Source organism: Arachis hypogaea, chromosome 2 (assembly GCF_003086295.3).
Source record: "Arachis hypogaea cultivar Tifrunner chromosome 2, arahy.Tifrunner.gnm2.J5K5, whole genome shotgun sequence".
NCBI classification, from domain to species: domain Eukaryota; kingdom Viridiplantae; phylum Streptophyta; class Magnoliopsida; order Fabales; family Fabaceae; genus Arachis; species Arachis hypogaea.
In genome coordinates, this window is record NC_092037.1 from 91187281 (window position 1) to 91208755 (window position 21475).

Below are 21475 nucleotides of genomic sequence, written 5' to 3' on the forward strand. Positions count from 1 at the left end.
GAGTTGAAAAAAAGGTAGTTGATTTGTATGTGGTGCATAAGACTTCAATCCCTGATGATTTTTGTTACGACATTGGTTATTTAGATGTTGGGGTTGGCAGCAAGTTTGTTGAGGAAGAGTGTGTGGATGCTGATAGTGGGCCAAGTGATATTAGACAAGTCCAAAATATTGAAGTAGAAAATCAAGGTAAAGGGGAGTATATAGAGACCTAAATGCAAAGATTAGTTAATGTCCATTTAAATGCTGAAAAAGTGATGCAGTATCAAAAAATATCAACAGTCCTAAAATAATATTTTTTCTATGCTATTGCTACAAAAAATTTTAACCACCAAAATTCTATTATTTAAAAAATAGACCTAACAACTGATCAAAATAGTATTCTTTTTTTTGGTAAAAAAAATAGTATTCTTTAAAAATTTATCCAATAATAAACAAAATATGAATTTGGGCTGATAGATCCAACAAAAAAAATCCACTTTAAAAAAAATATTTTTATGCAAATATAAAATTATTTTTTTAAAATATCTTTTAAAAAAATTACTTAAATTTATTTTTATAAAAATTTATCCAAACAAACACTAAATACTAGTTAAATTCTATTACAATTTACAAATATGAACAGAATAATAATTATTTAGTGGAAAATGTATCTTAAATAACTAATATATGCTTTAGAAATAAATTATCAGTTTTATGTTGCAAAATGTAGTAGTCTCTCCACTGTCCACTCATCCCTTAGCTTCAGACTTGATGAGTGATGAAAAAAAAATTAAACAAACTTTATGACTTCCAGCACCCAAGCTTTACGTTTTATTTTGTTGCACCAAATTAAAATGATGACGATCTTCTTTATCGATGGTAACAACAAACATATAGGAGTATAGTGTACGGCCTGAGTGACAAGTAACAAAGTCAAAGACTCAGGTCAAAACTGGTTGCCATATGCTTCGTAAGTCAATGCTGAGTAAGATAATGAAAACTATTATCACTGTCACCTTAGTATATATACACTATTGCTTGTCACATTGGACTTTGATGCTGTTGTCACTTGTCAATATTTACACCGACTAAGTCTCCCCAGGATTGTAATTGCATGAATTAGTCTCTCTAATAAGTAATAATTACCCATTACTTGATTTGGAAATGAAATCAACCTAAGCTGCTTCCACTGCCTGCGCTTTACGTTTCTTACCACAAATTTTGTACCTAATAATATTACGAAATTATAAATTTTTTGAAATTATGTTGACTTAGTTCTAATTTTGTGGGTTACGGTAAAAAAGTCGCGGAGTAAAAATTCTTGTTGGTTAAGAAAAGAAAATCAACTCATAACCTTTTAGTTATATTTTTTTTTTTATAAAAATCTTATCGACTTGTTTAATTTGTTATCACGTGAAAACAAGGTAGTGAATTTGTAGTTTTTATCTCGATTCGTTAAGCTAACTCAAAATCGTATTTATTGAATCGTAAGACGGAACGTAAATATGACTCATAAATTATAAAAATTTAAAAAAATTTAACAACAAAAACTAATTTTATAGAGAATAAAATAAATCTCAAATAAACTAAATTACCCATAGAATTATAACTAATATATATACCATAACAAGTTAAAAGTTACAATTCAACACAAATTCACAAATCAAAACACAAATTCACAACTCACAATTAAGTTCATACGACACTAAAATAAATTCAAGTAGCAAATAAACCAACCAAACTATTAGAATGAACAACTAATTAACTAAAATCTAAACAAGTTATTTAATAATCATTCTATTCTTCATCAGTCATAAAATCTTCACGAGTTTCACAAACTTCTGCATTACCATCTTCATCATTATCAGGAGCAGGAGAAAGAGGTCCTTGGAGAAGTTCTTCAAACTCATCATCATCAAGATAAGGAATTGCCAAAGGATCCTTAGAGGCACCAACAACTCTATTACCACTTGCTCCATCATTTAAATCAGGATCTGAAATTAGAGCATCTAAATCTTCTTCTTCTCCATCTTCGTCAGCAACAATCAATCCACTCTTCATCAGAGTCCAACTCATCAAGACTATAGTCATAATCAAGACTTCTTCTAGTTTGTTTTTTCTTTGCTAATCTTGAGTTTGTCATCACAAACACAACATCATTCATAGTTTTAACTTTCAAGCGGTTTCTCCTTTTCGTGTGAACCTTTCAAAAGTAGATAAAAAATATTAGATATTAGTCAAACAACAAGATAGAATTGAAGAATTAACAACCAAATTTATAAAAGTAAAATACAACTTATATTTAATTACTAACCATCTCAAAAGCGCTCCAATTACGTTCACATCCAGAAGAACTACATGTCAAATTCAAGACACGAATTACAAATTGTTGGAGCTTTGGATGCTGATCTCCATAAGAATCCCACCATTGAGCTGGAGTTTTAGTATAAATTGCATTTTGAGCTACTTTACTACCAAAAAACTCTTTTCGAGCCTTAAAATCTTCAAGTTGAACATCCATCTTAGTGATTAAATCTGGATTTCCTGTCATCCTTTCCATACAAGCATAAAACTGCTTATACGCTTGTATGGAAAGGATGACAGGAAATCCAGATTTAATCACTAAGATGGATGTTCAACTTGAAGATTTTAAGACTCGAAAAGAGTTTTTTGGTAGCTTATTTTAAAAGCAGAGCTATAATGAATTTGAGGATTCAAATAATAGCCTGCAGCATGCAATGGCCTATGAAGTTGGTTGCCCCATCTTGCATCAATAATATTCCAAATAGGTATATAACTAAAACATAAAAAAATTAATAAATTAGTTACAAAATAAACAATATTTTCAGAATTCAAATTTTTCAACTCTTTCTGGCTTTTACTTTTCTACCTCTGCCGTTATTACATTTTACAATTATACTTTACACGTATCATTCAACATTATGTACAACTCTTATGCATTAATTACAAAAAAAATAATTACACTTTACCTTGTCTCAACTCCTTGAAATATATCTCGTATTTTTTTTGCACTTGTCATTTCTTCATAAATAAATTTCATTGCTGGTTTTTCCTCTAAATCTACCATACGAAGCATATGAAGAAGAAGGTAGACAACCCTCAAGCAAATTAAGACTTCCTTCCAAAACACCTTATCTAATACCACACTTGCAATTATCTTTCCATCTTTTGTCTTTGCAAATTTACTAGAAGTTCATTGATCAGAAAGAAACATTCTTACTAAGAAACCTTTGTTGTCATTGAGACATCCCAAAGTAAGATAAGAAGTTACAAAACGGGTCATACCCAGTCTCACCAAATCTTTCCCCTTAGTGTGGATGTGTAGTAGTGCAATAAGAGCAATTCTAGCATATATATAAGTAGTAATCTTTCTACCTTTATAAATTGTGTCCTTGTGAAGTGTTACTTTTTTTTCAAGTCTTCTAACATTAAATCAATGCAATGTGCTGCACAAGGCGTCCAAAATAACTTTTTCCTCTTTTTCATTAGCATTTCTCCTGCAGCTTTGTAGTTAGCCGCATTGTCGGTGACAACTTGAATGACATTTTTTTCACCAACCTCTTCAACCACATCATCTATCATTTTAAAGATTTTATCAGCTATCTTAGTAATGTGAGAGACATCAATGGATTTCAAAAAAATAGTCCCTTTAGGACTATTAACCAAAAAATTTAGGATGATCCGTCTTCTCTTATCTGTCCAACCATCAGTTATTATTGTGCAACCAACCTGCTTCCAATATTTTCTATGTTCCTCTAATGATTGTTGAACAAGCTCCACGTGTTTCTTCAAAAGAGGCACCCTTAATTCATGGTAGGATGGTGGCTTGAATCCTTGTCCGTATTTTATAGCTTTCTCAAACATTCTACTGTATTCCTCGCTCCTTGAAACATTAAAGGGGATGCCATTGTTGTAAAAAAGCACTAATCTCTAAACATACTTCCTCTCTCAAATTCTTCTTAAATATATTGTTGATTGTTGTTTGAGTACTAATGCATATTTTCTTGAATATATTGCCATCTAGTTCTTTTTCCTTTCTTTTTTCACCGGTAGTGTCAACTTCTTTAGTAGCTTCTCTTGGACTTGCTCCACCCATGTTTGTTTTCTTCATCAAATTCACTTGCAACCCACTCACAACATTCTACATTTGCTTCTTAACTTCATCACTAACAGTTGTAGAAGCCCCAACATCTTTTTGAGTTCCTGCTAGGTAGTATTTCAATCTATAAACTCCTCCTGAAAAAAATTTATGACAGTATTTACATTGTATCTTCTTTCCATCTTCTCCAACAGATATCCCGTGCTCTCATCCTATATCAGTTCTACTTCTAAGAGTATTCTTAGCAACTTTTCTTTTACAAGCGATTCCAGCTGTACTTCTTGATTGAAAAGTTGGAATGTTAGTCGGATTTTCACTTGCATTAGCTTGAGTCGATGCCATTCCTGTTCAGAAAAAAAAAACAGTAAATATTCAATGAATCAATTCAATATCATAGCCAAAATTCAACAATTTAACAAAAATTACATAATTATGCTCAATTTCAAGTACAACTATCCAAGTTCAACAATAAAAATTTAACAATCTAATTTGAACAAAAAATACCAGCATAACAAAAATTTAAGAATTATATTCAATGCCACAACAATTTAAAGATATAAATAGTTATAAAATTATTGGAATATAAGTGACAAATAATGAAGACATTAGTGTAGTAGTGCTTATTACTGCATAACTATTAGTACCGTTATAGTTGCTTATGATAAAGAATTAAAGATCGAACACATTAGTGATACTGAGTAATTGAATAATATCATCCATAATAATAATATCGAGTAATCACTTCACATTCAAAATCATTCCTACTATTTTTTAAATTTAACTTCAGAAAAATCCGGACTAGTTCTTTTAAGGCAATTTAAAATGGATGAAATATACATTGTTTCATGTGATATATTGCATATTCCTACCATTGAGGAACATAGAGAACAAGACAGAATTATACTGTTAGAGTGGTGTTTTAGTACCTGGAGTATTTACTTTTTAGAAAGCTTGGTTAATATTAGTTAATAGTCTATGGTGATGTAATTTTTTGTTTTCCACTGAAGGCAAGTTTCCTTCTGTTTCTTGAGCTTTTTCTTTTCTTCAAGTGAATAAGGAGCATTTTATTTATTTTAATTATCTTAAACTGAGATTTACGTGAATATGCACTAATAACTTAAAGGAGGCCACTTAGATAAAGATGCTTAAAACATCTTTTTTTAAAGATATTTTTATGTTATATTTTAATTGATTTCTGTATAATTTATTCGGTGTTCCTCATCACATATTATTAAATTCCTCAAAATATTTTCTGTCCAAAAATAATAAAAAAATATTTAATTTAGATTAAAACAAAAAAAGTAATAAATTAATTATTAATTTTTTTAAAAGATTATTTATATAAAAAATATATCACATTCATCAAAATATATATATATATATATATATATATAACAAGTTCAAGCCTCTTAAAATTTTTATAAATAAAAAAATAATTAATTTATATTCGTATAATGTATAAAATAATTACTATATTATTATTATATTATAGATTAAGATTCACTAATTTAATTTTTTTATTTTTAATATAAGCATTAGAAATAAATAAAATTTTTATAACTAAATGTAGTGTAACAAAATATATATAATATTAATTAGTTCTTAAAAAATTCTAAAAAAATAGTTTCTTTCATTTTAGTAAAATAACTATTTATTAAAGTAGACAAATTAATTATTTTCTTCTCATATACAGTTTTTTTAAGACATAAAAGTAATTAATTAGGACATTGGTTAAGATAATTAAAGTCACTATTTTATTAAATTTTTAATTTTAAAAAAATCCTAGTTAATTTTGGTATAGAAATTTTGAATTTGAAAACATTGATAAAAATTATGTTGAATTTTGATTTATTTGATTCTCATTTAAATTAATCACTACATAAGTTAAAGTTCTGTTTTGAAGTTATATTCGAGTTTAATTTTAATCTGATTTTTAAAGTTTCAATTTACTTAGTTTAATTTTTTAACTTAGGTATCCGTAACTCATATTAGGGTTTTAAGTGTTTAGTTGAAAAAAAATAAGGTAAAAAAATTTCAATTGTTACATCAGATAGTCACTAGAATGTATAATGTAACAGTTGTTAGTCCATCTCAGCATGTCGTTAACGATTTTGTGAGACAATGACAAAAATAAGATTAGGAACTAATGTGAGTCATAACTATTAAGTTGGAAAACTAAATTGAGTAAATCAAAATTTTTGAAATTAGATTGAAACATAGTTGTTAGAATCGAACCAGTGATCGAACCAGTCAAGCTATTGGTTCACTGGTTTATTGGTTCAACCGATAAATCACTGGTTGAACCGATAAAACCGGTCTCACGTAAATATAAAATATAAAATAGTTAAACACTTAAAATTAAAATTAAAATTTGAAATACATATCTTCATTAACATTTTATGAAGAATCAAGTATCAACTTCTAAAAATAATTAATATAAAAAATATAAAATTTTAATACTACAATAGTATCTTATTTTGACACAATAAAAAAATAATTAATTCACAAAGGCTATCATCTAACTATAATATCAGTAGATTTTAAAACTAACATCAAAACAAATAACCTTAATCACAATACTAGCAATAAAATAGATCAAGTAAATTAATAAATTTTTAGTAAAATTTATATTTATATTCATAATGGTATATAATTAAAATATAATTAATTTTAAAAATAGAAAAAACTATATAATTAGTATTTGTCAAATATAGTACTTAAAAGTACAATGGCTAAGTGGCAAGTAAAGGTTGTTTTTACTCCAAGGTTCTTGGTTTGAGACCTTGTGGAGACATTTTAAAAATTTTTTTCAAGCAAACCAGTTCGGTTAGACCGGTTTGCACCGGTTCTTACCGGTTTTATTCCTTAAACGGTCCAAAGAATAAACCGAACCGGACTAGTCCGGTTCACTAGTTTTTCGATCGAACCAGCCGATCCAGTTCGGTTTTTACAACTATGGATTGAAATACGAACATAATTTCAGAGACCAATAAGTATTATCTCTTTGTTGACAATTAAGTTATTTTAATGGTAATTAAGATCTAATAATGGTTTATAATAAAAGAAGCATTCTTTTGTAACAATGAACCTATAGTAGTAGTTAGGGGTGTTCATAGATTAGATCATACCCATATAAATCCATATAATTTATCCGTATCTGATCTGTAATTTGAGGATATGATCTGATTTGTAAGATGATCGGATTGGATCGAATCGGATTCACACTCTAATCAGATAGAAGTAAATATGTTTAAAAAGTAAACAAAAAAATTTATTGACTTTTTTTTATAAAAATAAAATTTTTAATATTTTTTATTTTATGGATATATTTGATATCTGATCCAAACATAAAAAGTGCGAATATCGAATTTGATGTAATGAGTTTAGTGCGGATTGGATTGAAATTTCAGTCATATCCCATTTGTAAACACCCCTAGCAATAATAACTAAAAAATTATAATGATTATATTTTTAACTAACAGGAAGTGCAAAAAAAAAGTACTAAATACAAGAACATTTAATCAAATATTAAAAGAAAATTTTTACTTTAAAACAGTTGGACTTTTTTTGCTCATATATATATATATATATATGTATATATATAATGTAATAATAATAATAATATGATAATTATTTTATATATCACACAAATATAAACGTTTTTTTTCTATGATCTTAAGAAATGTTTTATTAGTCCCTAACCTTGTTATTGATTTTTGTAATGTTAGCCCTCATATTATCAATTTGATTCATATATAATTCGGATGATAAATTATTTGGTGACGTGCTTTCTTTTTTACTGTGATATACTTGTTTATTATTATTATTATTATTATTATTATTATTATTATTATTATTATTATTATTATTATTATTATTATTATTATTATTATTATTATTATGTACATTAAAAAATAACAGGCCAAATTATTGCCATAATATAATAGAAGTATGAAAGTTTATCATTCTTCTTTAATGGAAGAAACAAAATTCTTTTCAATAGTTTATTTAACGTTTAGTAGAATAAAAATAAATTTTATTAGAATAAATTTTAGTACGAGTTTAATATTTTTATTCATCATAAAATATTTATAGAATTACTTGTAGATAAATTTTGGAAAAAAGAAAAAAACCATGATTTTTAATTTTATTTTTAAATAAACTTTATTTTTAATTTTAAAATAAATTTTAATTTTAATTTTTAATAATATTAATTTTTTTACCGTATATAATTATTCAACTATTTTTTAATCATATATAAATAAATTACTCTTAATAAGACCTTTTTGTGTTATTCAATTATCTTTTTTAAAAAATAATTAATTATTAAAATAATTAAACTTTTTACAACAAAAATAATAAAAAAATTATGAACGAAAAAAATTAACCATTCTGATAATTTTTTGTATTTTTATTCATATTTTAATTATAAACATAAATATAATTTAGTTATATTATTTATGAAATGTGACTATAGATGTAAGACCCATAATTTTCGAAAAAAATATTATTATGAGTTAATTTCAATTTATTTATTCATTAAAGATTTTATTTTTAGAAAAATTATTTTTATTAAAAGTAATTAAATCAAGTTTTGACAAATAAATTAAAAATTTTATTTAATTTTATAATTATTGAATAATTTTTTATATTTAAATTATAGAGATTAACAGTTGTAAAAGAATAAGAATTTTATACAATTTAGTTAAATAATTGAGATTCTAGAATTTAATACTTTAATTTTATAAACAAAGAAAATTAATTATCTTTAATTTTAAATTGAAATACTTAATTAAAATCCAATTAGCAAATTGATAAATAAATAATATTTTTTTAAAAATAATTTTAATGAATTAAATTAGATTTTAAATTTATACATTATATCATAATTTTTAGGGCAAAACACTAAAATAAGTCAAGGGAAAGAAATTTTTACGCAAATCCGCCAAACTAAAATTTATTTCATGAATCAACCAATGCATGTTTATATGTAGTTCGAATCAACTAGATTCGAACTCAATCTACACATAATTCGAATCATATTGATTCGAATTATACACAAAACTCACACACACACTAATTCGAATCAACTTGATTCGAATTACACACATACAATAATTCGAATCAAGTTGATTCGAATTACACCCTGATTTATTAAAAAAATTAATAATTTATTAAAAAATTTATTAAAAAATAATAATTTAAAATTAAAAAAATATATATTTTATTTCATGTATTAAAAAAATCTAACAAAATATTTAATTACGAGACTTTTTTGAAATATTAATGAGCTATCAATTCAAATTCCATACAATACTCTTTTGTCCATTTTTAATAGCTCATGAATATTTTTTAATAAATTTTTTTAAATTATATGGTGAGATATTACATGATTCGAATTACGCATGGAAAGTTCAATCACTCTGATTCGAATTATATGGTGAGCAATTCGAATTCTATACAATACTTTTCTGTCCATTCTTGATAGCTCATGAATACTTTTTAATAAATTTATTTTAATTATACCACAACAAATATTTTATTCTATGCAAAATAATTTAAAAATGGCTTAAAAGATGTTAGGAGTACTATAAAAATTTGCAATAACTTAGGACATTAATAATTTAGAAATTAAAGAAAATATATTTTTATCATGTATTTACCTAAATCACTAGAATATTACAAACTTTTATAGTACTCGTAACATTTTTAAGCCATTTTTTTAAATTATTTTGTATAGAATAAAATATATTTTTTAATTATTTTGGATGGAATAAAATATTTTCTTTAATTTTTAAATTATTATTGACTATCTAGAGTATTTTATTTAAAATTTGTGTATATGCATGTATTTACCTAAATCATTAGAACATTACAAATTTTTATAGTATTCCTAATATTTTTTAAGTCATTTTTTAAATTATTTTGCATTATTTTTTTGTGGTTTATATAATTAAAATAAATTTATTAAAAAATATTCATGAGCTATCAAGAATGGGCAGAAGAGTATTGTATAGAATTCGAATTGCTCACCCTATAATTCGAATCAGAGTGATTGAACTTCCCATGCGTAATTCGAATCATGTAATATCTCACCATATAATTTAAAAAAATTTATTAAAAAATATTCATGAGCTATTAAAAATGGACAAAAGAGTATTGTATGAAATTTGAATTGATAGCTCATTAATATTCAAAAAAAGTCTCGTAATTAAATATTTTGTTAGATTTTTTTTAATACATGAAATAAAATATATATTTTTTTAATTTTAAATTATTATTTTTTAATAAATTTTTTAATAAATTATTAATTTTTTTAATAAATCAGGGTGTAATTCGAATCAACTTGATTCGAATTATTGTATGTGTGTAATTCGAATCAAGTTTATTCGAATTAGTGTGTGTGTGAGTTTTGTGTATAATTCGAAGCAATATGATTCGAATTATGTGTAGATTGAGTTCGAATCTAGTTGATTCGAACTACATATAAACATGCATTGGTTGATTCATGAAATAAATTTTGGTTTGGCGGATTTGCGTAAAAATTTCTTTCCCTTGGCTTATTTTAGTGTTTTGCCCTAATTTTTATTAGAAATCATGTGTAGCTTTTGAAACGTACTTCATTAACAGCCTTCTTTCACCATTGATTTAATCATTATTATTATTATTATTATTATTATTATTATTATTACTCCATCCAGCCACATACACACAAACACACCTATACCTCCCATGTTTCCTTCAGTAGCCGCCATTACCCCCTCACCCTTCTAACTCCTTCACATCTGTAACACACACAAACCCACACATACTGAGATAGAGAGAAAAGAAAGGAAAGCGAGAAAAGAGGGCTGAACTGAGAATGAGGAAGGGAGGGGGACGACTGCCGCCGACGCGTCTTGCCATAGCCACCGCCACCGAGCAGCCGGACCGAGCTAAGAAGAAGAGGCCGCTGTTGTCATCGAGCTCGGTAACGTCCATAGCCGCCGCCGTTGTGCTCCAGCTCGTCGCCGCCATCGCAGACCGCCGCTGCCACCGCGTCACTCATCGCCGTCGCAAGGAAGACCAGGACCGAGGGAGAGAGCCGCGCGAGGAGTCGCCGTCGCCGCCGTTCGCGAGAGAGAGAGAGACGCGCTGCGCGGGAGTTGCCGTCGTGGGGTGTGTTGCCATTGAGAAGCCGTCGCCGCCAGATCCGCCGCTGCCGGAGCTTCTGTCCGGGTCCTGCCACTAGAGAACACCTCTGCCGCCACTGAGATCTGCCGCCGGTAAGGTTTTAAGTTGGTTTTCATTTTCTTTGAATTTTTGGGAGCTTAATCATCGCTGTATGTTTGTTTTAGTCGCCGTTGCCGGAGTTCTGGTCGTCGCTGCCATTCGAGGTGGCTGCCGGAGCTGCCGCCAAACCGGTTCAGCGATTGCCGCTGTTTCATTTTCTTAGTTTGGTAAGTATTTATGTTTCGGAAACCCGTGTTAGTATTCTGTTATGTTTGATTATAAACTCTGAGGTTCTGGTAACGTAGGGTCGTGTTTTGAGCGTCATATGTCGCTCTTAAGTTGCTGTGAGTGCTGCGGAAGTGATCAGGGACTCAGTTTGCGGTTGCTGTTGGTTTCGGGTTAAGAGAAATGGTTTCGTTGACGCATTTTAAGTTATGGTTTCGATGAGTCGAGGCAGGGGTTTTTCTTAAAATCTAATTTATATTACAGAGTTGTGATAAATAGATATTAATGTGAGAGAACATATGCCTGTGATTATAATTGCCTTCTAAATGTGGTTGTTTGCTGGACCGAATGACTGATTGCTTGACTGCTTGAGTAGTTTGTGATTGCCGAAAAGAAATTAGTTTAAAAAGTTATTTAGTTGATTATTATGAGAAATGTCTTTTCTTGGTTTGAAGCTATTTTTGATGATGTAAAGGAATTGGCTTTGAAAGTGGTTTAATTTTGAGTTAGTGACTTTATAAATGATTTAGTATTTGAGCTGGTCTGATTTTAAAAAGAGATTTATTATGGGCACTGATTCGCTTTGAAAATTATTTGATATTGGAACTAGCCGAATCTTGGAAAATGATTGAGGTTTTGGAAAGGTTTGAGAAATGTTTGGATGGGACCCGAAAAGGGTGGCAGAATCCGAGTTTTAGAGGAGATGCTGCCGAAATTTTATAAAATTAGAAGTTTCATTTGAAGTAGTTATTTAAAAGGTTTAATTTTAAGCATTAAATGATGATTTAAGAATACTTCATTTATCAAAGAAAAATTTATGTTTTGGATTGAGAATTGTTAGTGAACAAAACGGAAAGAAGGATGATGAGGATTGATTTGAAATATGATTTTTGAATGAATTTGGAAATGGATATGGATTGATGAATGATGATAATATTGAGAATGACTTAGATATTGATGAATGATGAATGAATTATTTATATGGTTTATGAATTTGAAATATCTGAGATACGAGGTTCCCTGGATTAAGTGCCGTGGCTTGCCACCACGTGTACCAGGTTGAAAACTCGATACTCTGTTGACCCTACGACGTAAGTGTGACCGGGCACTATATAAATTCCCGGGAATGTTACCCCCATTGAGTAATATTGATTATTTGAGAAAAAACTATGCATAGACTCTTGGGGATGCACGTCGGGGGACAGTCTAAGGACAATTCAGACTTGTCGGGTTGGCTGGATAACCGACAGATGAGCCTCATCAGCCATAGGACAGGCATGCATCATATGCATTTGTATGCTTTGCTTGGGTTTGAACTTGTTTTGGTTTGCCTAATTGCTAAACTGTTCTTAACTGCTACTTGAACTGCTTGCTGTAACTGCTACCTACTTGTGCTTTCCTTGTTTGCCTTGCCTGTGTTTGTCCTGGTGTGCTACATTTGAGAATGAACCTTGGTGCTGAATTAATGACTGTGTTGTTTGATTGTGTGGTTGGTTTCTGATTGAGATTTGCTTATGAGAAAGGAAAGACTTTGAATTTCTGAAAATGTTAAACACTGCCTCTTTGAAAAGGTTTTAAACGATTAGCTATTGAATTTTAGAAGTATTTATAAGACAATGATAATCACAGAATCTGAAAATAGTTTTCTTATTGAATATCTTCTTATGACAACTTTGAAACTCCGTGGTGAGACCGTGTGGTTAGGTTCTCACCCCCCTACAGCTTTACCTTTTCAGGAACCGGATGAAGAAGCGTTAAGAAGAGTTATACTGCGTTTGGTTGATATGTTGTTGTATTAATTAGATTATTTTATTCCCTCGTCTTTGTTATTACAAATTTGTAAGAGGGATAGGATTTATATGTTTTATATGTATATTATATTATGAGTTATTATGTAAGGAGTCTTGTATATGAATCTATGCCTGTTTGTATTTTTATTAAGATAAAGTGTTTATTTCTGGTTTTCAAGGAAATCAGCGATACAGTGTCGAGTCACAGGCTCCTATTTTAGTATTTAGTATGTAAAGTAGTCGTAATACTCCTTGCTATCAGAGTGGCGCAGCCGGAAGCGTGACTACTGATAGTGAGGGTGTTACATTTTGGTATCAGAGCGGTTTTTCCTGTAGAGCCTGAGGAATCGACCGATTATGCTTCAATTGCATACTCTGAGAGTCTGTCATGTAGTAGGTCTTGTTTGAATAACGAGAATTAGAGCTTTATGCACATGACGGTCTATTGATTAATGCCATTAGTCTTGCATTGCATAATTCCTGGTATTAAGTTTGGCCGGCTTAACACTAGTAAATTATGTATATGTTAGCACTAATGAGTTATCATGGACGATATACGAGTTATAGATAACGCGAGTCGCGGGATTTGGGAACGTTAGGAGTTCGTTCGAGGTTACTCTGTTATGTGTCTCGAAATTCTGCTGAAGACATGTGACTTGTTCCTTCTTGATGTGCCTTGAAGTCCTTGTTAGAGAATTCTTTCTTGAAAAATAGTTTGACTATTTCCCAACCCTATCCCTTCGTTTATATGCCCTCTGCCTTATGTTGTTTAAACTCTTTTTCTTAACTCATGTACTCTTTGATGTGCGTTGAAACATGTTTGAAATAACAGAGTGATCATTGGAATCTTTGCGATTATGTTAGCAATTAAGTTGTTTTCCTTGAGAGTATTGCATTCTTTTGAAATTAGCTGCAAACTTGTTTGAATTGTCATACTCTGTGAACTGATTTCTTTTTTTACATATTTCACTTCTCTTTGAATATCTTTATAGGGTTGTGATTTTAAGAGTCCTATTCACTCATGTTTTAAATCTTTTTTTTTAAGAACTTTTGGTTTATTCTTGTGTAAGTTGTTATTGATTTTGCATTCTTTTACTTGAACGGTGCATTCTCTATTCCTTTTCATGAGCAAAACTTTATCTCAAGTTTCCTTCTAACTAGATTGCAGTTTCATGCATGCTTTTGTTTAGTTGGTATTTGAATACCTTTCGGAATGTTTGAGAAAATATAATTTTGCCCTTACCCAAATTAAGTCTTTTCTTTTTCAAATATTGCATAGTTTACTTCAAATTAAATTTATATTGGAATAAAGCTACGTTCAAGCTTTTGTTATTCTTTTAAAGAATGTTTGTTGCGTACCTTTTCTTAGACTGCGAAATAAATTTTTCGCAAGTTTTCCATTCTTTTATGAATAATGCATTTGAAAGTATTTTTAATGGTACTCTCGAGTTCTGTGAACCTTGTTTTGGGTTTAGGATATTCTTTTCTATAAACTTCGCGCTTCTTTGATTCAGCTTGAACTCATTTCAAAATATTGTATTATTTTTCATCTTGTTGGTCCTATCAAATCCTTTTGATTTAAGTTTCTTATTCAAAATACGATTTGATTCTCTTTTTAGGTGCATCTCAATGTCCTTGAACATCTTTATGAGGTTGCAATTTCAAGAGTACCCTTGGAATTTTGGTTCTAGGCCTTTTTAAAGAAATTTCAAGTCAATATTTTCTTGTTTGATTGTATCCATAGCATGCCCTCCTTTAAATCTGATGAAGATGTTTTGAATTTAGCCTGCTTTGATTCATGAGTTCTTGAAAGCATATGTATTTTGAGACCTTATCTCGAATCCCTTTTTTTGAAACAAATTTGGATTCTTTTCAACTTTACTGCAATTTCACTACATATCTCTAATTGACTAAATATTTATGAATTTTTGAGAAATTACTTTTGGTTCTTAGCTTAATTAAATTCCATCTTTCAAACTTCACATATTCTATTCTTATCTTAAGAACAGTTCTGAAGTAAAAGAACTTGATTTTCCTTCTAATCCTATTGCAATTTTATGCATATTTTTGTTTGGTTATATATTTAAGCATATTTTGAGATTCTTGAAGGAAGATTTTGTTTCTATTTTACATAACTTTCTTTTTATGAACCTCACGTAATATATTTCAGCCCAGGTACGTTTTGAAGCAACGCAAATATCTATACTTTTGTTAGTTCCTTTAAATATTTATTTCATATCTTTTCTTTTTACAAAGTAAGATAATCTTCCTCTTAAATTCATCTATTTTTTTTTTTTTTTTTTTTGTGGACATTCCATTTAATTGCGTTCCTAAACATTTTCTTAAATTTTGTAAACGACGTCGTTGACTTTGGTTACTCCCTTCTTATGAGTCTTGTACTTTAAATTTAGTTTGAATTCAATTCTGACGAATGTACTGTTTTCTTCTCATAGTCTCCATTAAAGTTCTTTGAACTCTCCATACATCCGTCCCTTACTTATAAAATACTGTTTGAATCTTTATGAGCATCTGTCTTGGTCATTACACTTTCTTACATGAATCCTATACTCTTGACATAACATTAAAATTATTTCGGTACAACACCGATCCTTGAATTTTTGAAAATGTTAAGTGTTCCTTTTAATCAGGTCATATAGGCTTATGTGTTCCAATCGTGCCACGTAATTTGACGTGTTGTTTGCCCTTTTTCTTTTCTTGAGATGTAATTTATATTTCTTTGCTTCACAATCTGTACCTTACACATATCTTGATCTATTTACATTTTTGAATAAGATAAGATCTCTAGTAACACAGTTGTTGACCTCATATTTCTCCACGAGCTAAGGAACCCTTATAGTAATCCGAAATTGTTCTGTTGTGATGCATCGCTATTGTCTTTAATCATTCCATTTCTACAAAATCTCATACTTCTTTGACTCAGCTTGAAATCTGTTTCAGACTAACACGCTGTTTTTTTTTTTCTTATTAATCTTATCGAATTTCTTTAATTCAAGAGTTATCCTTGTAGTTGTCAATTGATTCCTTTTTGGCAATTTTCATTACTTATGTATCCTCATTTACCTGTAATCTCATTCGTTCTTTCAAAATCCTATGAGTACTATTCTTGTCACTTATCATTTTTTTCTAAAATCTTGTGACCTTCTACGTGATTCGAGACTTATTTTAATGTCACGTGTGATCTTAGATATGGCAAGTAATACATTAGTTCTTAGGACACGGTTAGTGAATGCAAAAGGTAAAATTAGTAAATGTGCGATGCCATAGGATGCTGTGGAGCTTTGTTTTACACGAAAGAGTTTTGTTGATGTTAGGTTTGGGACTGGTCAGATTTGCAAAGTGTTTGATGAAGTTGAGAACCCTCAGATGAGTTGTTCGATGAAGTACGGTTGAGAATAGTAGAAATAAGTTATGTTGAAGTTTGAATAGTTGAATATTTGAAGTTGGTGCGAGATTAGTATGTGAATGTTAAGCACATTGTTTAAAGCCCAACATGTTTTATAATCTTTCGTCACCTTGCTTTACCATTACATGTTTGAACCATGACAGCATTTGCGTCAAGCTTGCTTTATAATTTCTGTCTTGCAGTCACACTCCTACTTTTATATTTTTATACTATATGATAATCAAAGTATTTGAAACTATATAAATATGAATGCTAAGGTTCTTTACTTTTTCATAAAATGCTAAAACCATGTAATGTTTTCTGTAATACGCTAATTTTCGAGGACGAAAATTTTTATAAGGTGGGTAGGATGTAAGACCCATAATTTTCGAAAAAAATATTATTATGAGTTAATTTCAATTTATTTATTCATTAAAGATTTTATTTTTAGAAAAATTATTTTTATTAAAAGTAATTAAATCAAGTTTTGACAAATAAATTAAAAATTTTATTTAATTTTATAATTATTGAATAATTTTTTATATTTAAATTATAGAGATTAACAGTTGTAAAAGAATAAGAATTTTATACAATTTAGTTAAATAATTGAGATTCTAGAATTTAATACTTTAATTTTATAAACAAAGAAAATTAATTATCTTTAATTTTAAATTGAAATACTTAATTAAAATCCAATTAGCAAATTGATAAATAAATAATATTTTTTTAAAAATAATTTTAATGAATTAAATTAGATTTTAAATTTATACATTATATCATAATTTTTATTAGAAATCATGTGTAGCTTTTGAAACGTACTTCATTAACAGCCTTCTTTCACCATTGATTTAATCATTATTATTATTATTATTATTATTATTATTATTATTATTATTATTATTATTATTATTACTCCATCCAGCCACATACACACAAACACACCTATACCTCCCATGTTTCCTTCAGTAGCCGCCATTACCCCCTCACCCTTCTAACTCCTTCACATCTGTAACACACACAAACCCACACATACTGAGATAGAGAGAAAAGAAAGGAAAGCGAGAAAAGAGGGCTGAACTGAGAATGAGGAAGGGAGGGGGACGACTGCCGCCGACGCGTCTTGCCATAGCCACCGCCACCGAGCAGCCGGACCGAGCTAAGAAGAAGAGGCCGCTGTTGTCATCGAGCTCGGTAACGTCCATAGCCGCCGCCGTTGTGCTCCAGCTCGTCGCCGCCATTGCAGACCGCCGCTGCCACCGCGTCACTCATCGCCGTCGCAAGGAAGACCAGGACCGAGGGAGAGAGCCGCGCGAGGAGTCGCCGTCGCCGCCGTTCGCGAGAGAGAGAGAGACGCGCTGCGCGGGAGTTGCCGTCGTGGGGTGTGTTGCCATTGAGAAGCCGTCGCCGCCAGATCCGCCGCTGCCGGAGCTTCTGTCCGGGTCCTGCCACTAGAGAACACCTCTGCCGCCACTGAGATCTGCCGCCGGTAAGGTTTTAAGTTGGTTTTCATTTTCTTTGAATTTTTGGGAGCTTAATCATCGCTGTATGTTTGTTTTAGTCGCCGTTGCCGGAGTTCTGGTCGTCGCTGCCATTCGAGGTGGCTGCCGGAGCTGCCGCCAAACCGGTTCAGCGATTGCCGCTGTTTCATTTTCTTAGTTTGGTAAGTATTTATGTTTCGGAAACCCGTGTTAGTATTCTGTTATGTTTGATTATAAACTCTGAGGTTCTGGTAACGTAGGGTCGTGTTTTGAGCGTCATATGTCGCTCTTAAGTTGCTGTGAGTGCTGCGGAAGTGATCAGGGACTGAGTTTGCGGTTGCTGTTGGTTTCGGGTTAAGAGAAATGGTTTCGTTGACGCATTTTAAGTTATGGTTTCGATGAGTCGAGGCAGGGGTTTTTCTTAAAATCTAATTTATATTACAGAGTTGTGATAAATAGATATTAATGTGAGAGAACATATGCCTGTGATTATAATTGCCTTCTAAATGTGGTTGTTTGCTGGACCGAATGACTGATTGCTTGACTGCTTGAGTAGTTTGTGATTGCCGAAAAGAAATTAGTTTAAAAAGTTATTTAGTTGATTATTATGAGAAATGTCTTTTCTTGGTTTGAAGCTATTTTTGATGATGTAAAGGAATTGGCTTTGAAAGTGGTTTAATTTTGAGTTAGTGACTTTATAAATGATTTAGTATTTGAGCTGGTCTGATTTTAAAAAGAGATTTATTATGGGCACTGATTCGCTTTGAAAATTATTTGATATTGGAACTAGCCGAATCTTGGAAAATGATTGAGGTTTTGGAAAGGTTTGAGAAATGTTTGGATGGGACCCGAAAAGGGTGGCAGAATCCGAGTTTTAGAGGAGATGCTGCCGAAATTTTATAAAATTAGAAGTTTCATTTGAAGTAGTTATTTAAAAGGTTTAATTTTAAGCATTAAATGATGATTTAAGAATACTTCATTTATCAAAGAAAAATTTATGTTTTGGATTGAGAATTGTTAGTGAACAAAACGGAAAGAAGGATGATGAGGATTGATTTGAAATATGATTTTTGAATGAATTTGGAAATGGATATGGATTGATGAATGATGATAATATTGAGAATGACTTAGATATTGATGAATGATGAATGAATTATTTATATGGTTTATGAATTTGAAATATCTGAGATACGAGGTTCCCTGGATTAAGTGCCGTGGCTTGCCACCACGTGTACCAGGTTGAAAACTCGATACTCTGTTGACCCTACGACGTAAGTGTGACCGGGCACTATATAAATTTCCGGGAATGTTACCCCCATTGAGTAATATTGATTATTTGAGAAAAAACTATGCATAGACTCTTGGGGATGCACGTCGGGGGACAGTCTAAAGACAATTCAGACTTGTCGGGTTGGCTGGATAACCGACAGATGAGCCTCATCAGCCATAGGACAGGCATGCATCATATGCATTTGTATGCTTTGCTTGGGTTTGAACTTGTTTTGGTTTGCCTAATTGCTAAACTGTTCTTAACTGCTACTTGAACTGCTTGCTGTAACTGCTATCTACTTGTGCTTTCCTTGTTTGCCTTGCCTGTGTTTGTCCTGGTGTGCTACATTTGAGAATGAACCTTGGTGCTGAATTAATGACTGTGTTGTTTGATTGTGTGGTTGGTTTCTGATTGAGATTTGCTTATGAGAAAGGAAAGACTTTGAATTTCTGAAAATGTTAAACACTGCCTCTTTGAAAAGGTTTTAAACGATTAGCTATTGAATTTTAGAAGTATTTATAAGACAATGATAATCACAGAATCTGAAAATAGTTTTCTTATTGAATATCTTCTTATGACAACTTTGAAACTCCGTGGTGAGACCGTGTGGTTAGGTTCTCACCCCCTACAGCTTTACCTTTTCAGGAACCGGATGAAGAAGCGTTAAGAAGAGTTATACTGCGTTTGGTTGATATGTTGTTGTATTAATTAGATTATTTTATTCCCTCGTCTTTGTTATTACAAATTTGTAAGAGGGATAGGATTTATATGTTTTATATGTATATTATATTATGAGTTATTATGTAAGGAGTCTTGTATATGAATCTATGCCTGTTTGTATTTTTATTAAGATAAAGTGTTTATTTCTGGTTTTCAAGGAAATCAGCGATACAGTGTCGAGTCACAGGCTCCTATTTTAGTATTTAGTATGTAAAGTAGTCGTAATACTCCTTGCTATCAGAGTGGCGCAGCCGGAAGCGTGACTACTGATAGTGAGGGTGTTACAATAGATGTAGATAAAATTTAGTTATATTACTTATATATAGTTTCATTGTATTGTATTGCTTATAAAATTAGATTATAATTATAACAATAGAACTGTTCTTGTATTTTTATTTATGTGACTAATTGGCGATATTAAAACATTACTCTTAATTATAAATAAGATTTATAATTTAAAAAATCAAAGACTCAATTAAAAAGATACGAAAAAAATGATGTTAAAATATTCTAACTCTTTAAAATAAAAATATTCGAAATTCAATTAAAAATTATTCAAAATTTAAACTCAATAAAAATTTATATTCAATGTGTTTTGTATTAAATATATTTAATAACCTATTATATCATATTGGTTGAAATTAGTTTTTATAATGTTAATTTTTTAATAACACTTTATTAGAAAAAACCATCTTTTTAGAATTTTTTAAAACCTAATTAATATTATATATATTTTATTACATTACATCTTGTTATAAAAAATTTATTTATTTTTAATGCTTATATTAAAAATAAAAACAAAATTTAAATTAGTAAATTTTAATTTATAATATAATAATAATATAGTAATTATTTTATATATTATACAAATAAAAATTAATTATTTTTTTATTTATAAAAATTTTTAGAGCTTTTTTTATATATATTGATGAATGTGATATATTTTTTTATGTAAATAATCTTTTAAAAAAATCTAATAGTTAATCTATTACATTTTTTATTTTAGTCCAAATTAAATATTTTTTATTGTTTTTGGAAAGAAAATATTTTGAGAAATTTAGTAATATGTGATGAGGAACACCGAATAAATTATACAGAAATCAATTAAAACACAACATGAAAATATCTTTAAAAAAGACGTTTTAAGCGTTTTTATCTGAGTGGCCTCTATAACTTATAACTTATAAGATTTACTTCTTTTATATATCATATTTGTTATATCTACCTTTTAGAAAAGCTTATAAAGTTTGCTAAAGAAAATTAATGGTTTCAAATAAA

The 21475-nt window shown here is 29.7% G+C and overlaps 2 long non-coding RNA genes across 2 annotated transcripts; both read left to right on the forward strand.

Moving 5' to 3' along the window:
* The first annotated feature begins 10725 nt into the window (after positions 1-10725).
* On the forward strand, positions 10726-13509 carry LOC140179923 (uncharacterized). Its single transcript, XR_011874031.1, has 3 exons — positions 10726-11364; positions 11437-11538; positions 13273-13509. It is a non-coding gene; the product is annotated as an uncharacterized lncRNA (long non-coding RNA).
* A 2095-nt stretch (positions 13510-15604) lies between these two features.
* On the forward strand, positions 15605-20570 carry LOC112750663 (uncharacterized). Its single transcript, XR_003175960.3, has 3 exons — positions 15605-18215; positions 18288-18389; positions 20123-20570. It is a non-coding gene; the product is annotated as an uncharacterized lncRNA (long non-coding RNA).
* The last annotated feature ends 905 nt before the right edge of the window (positions 20571-21475 follow it).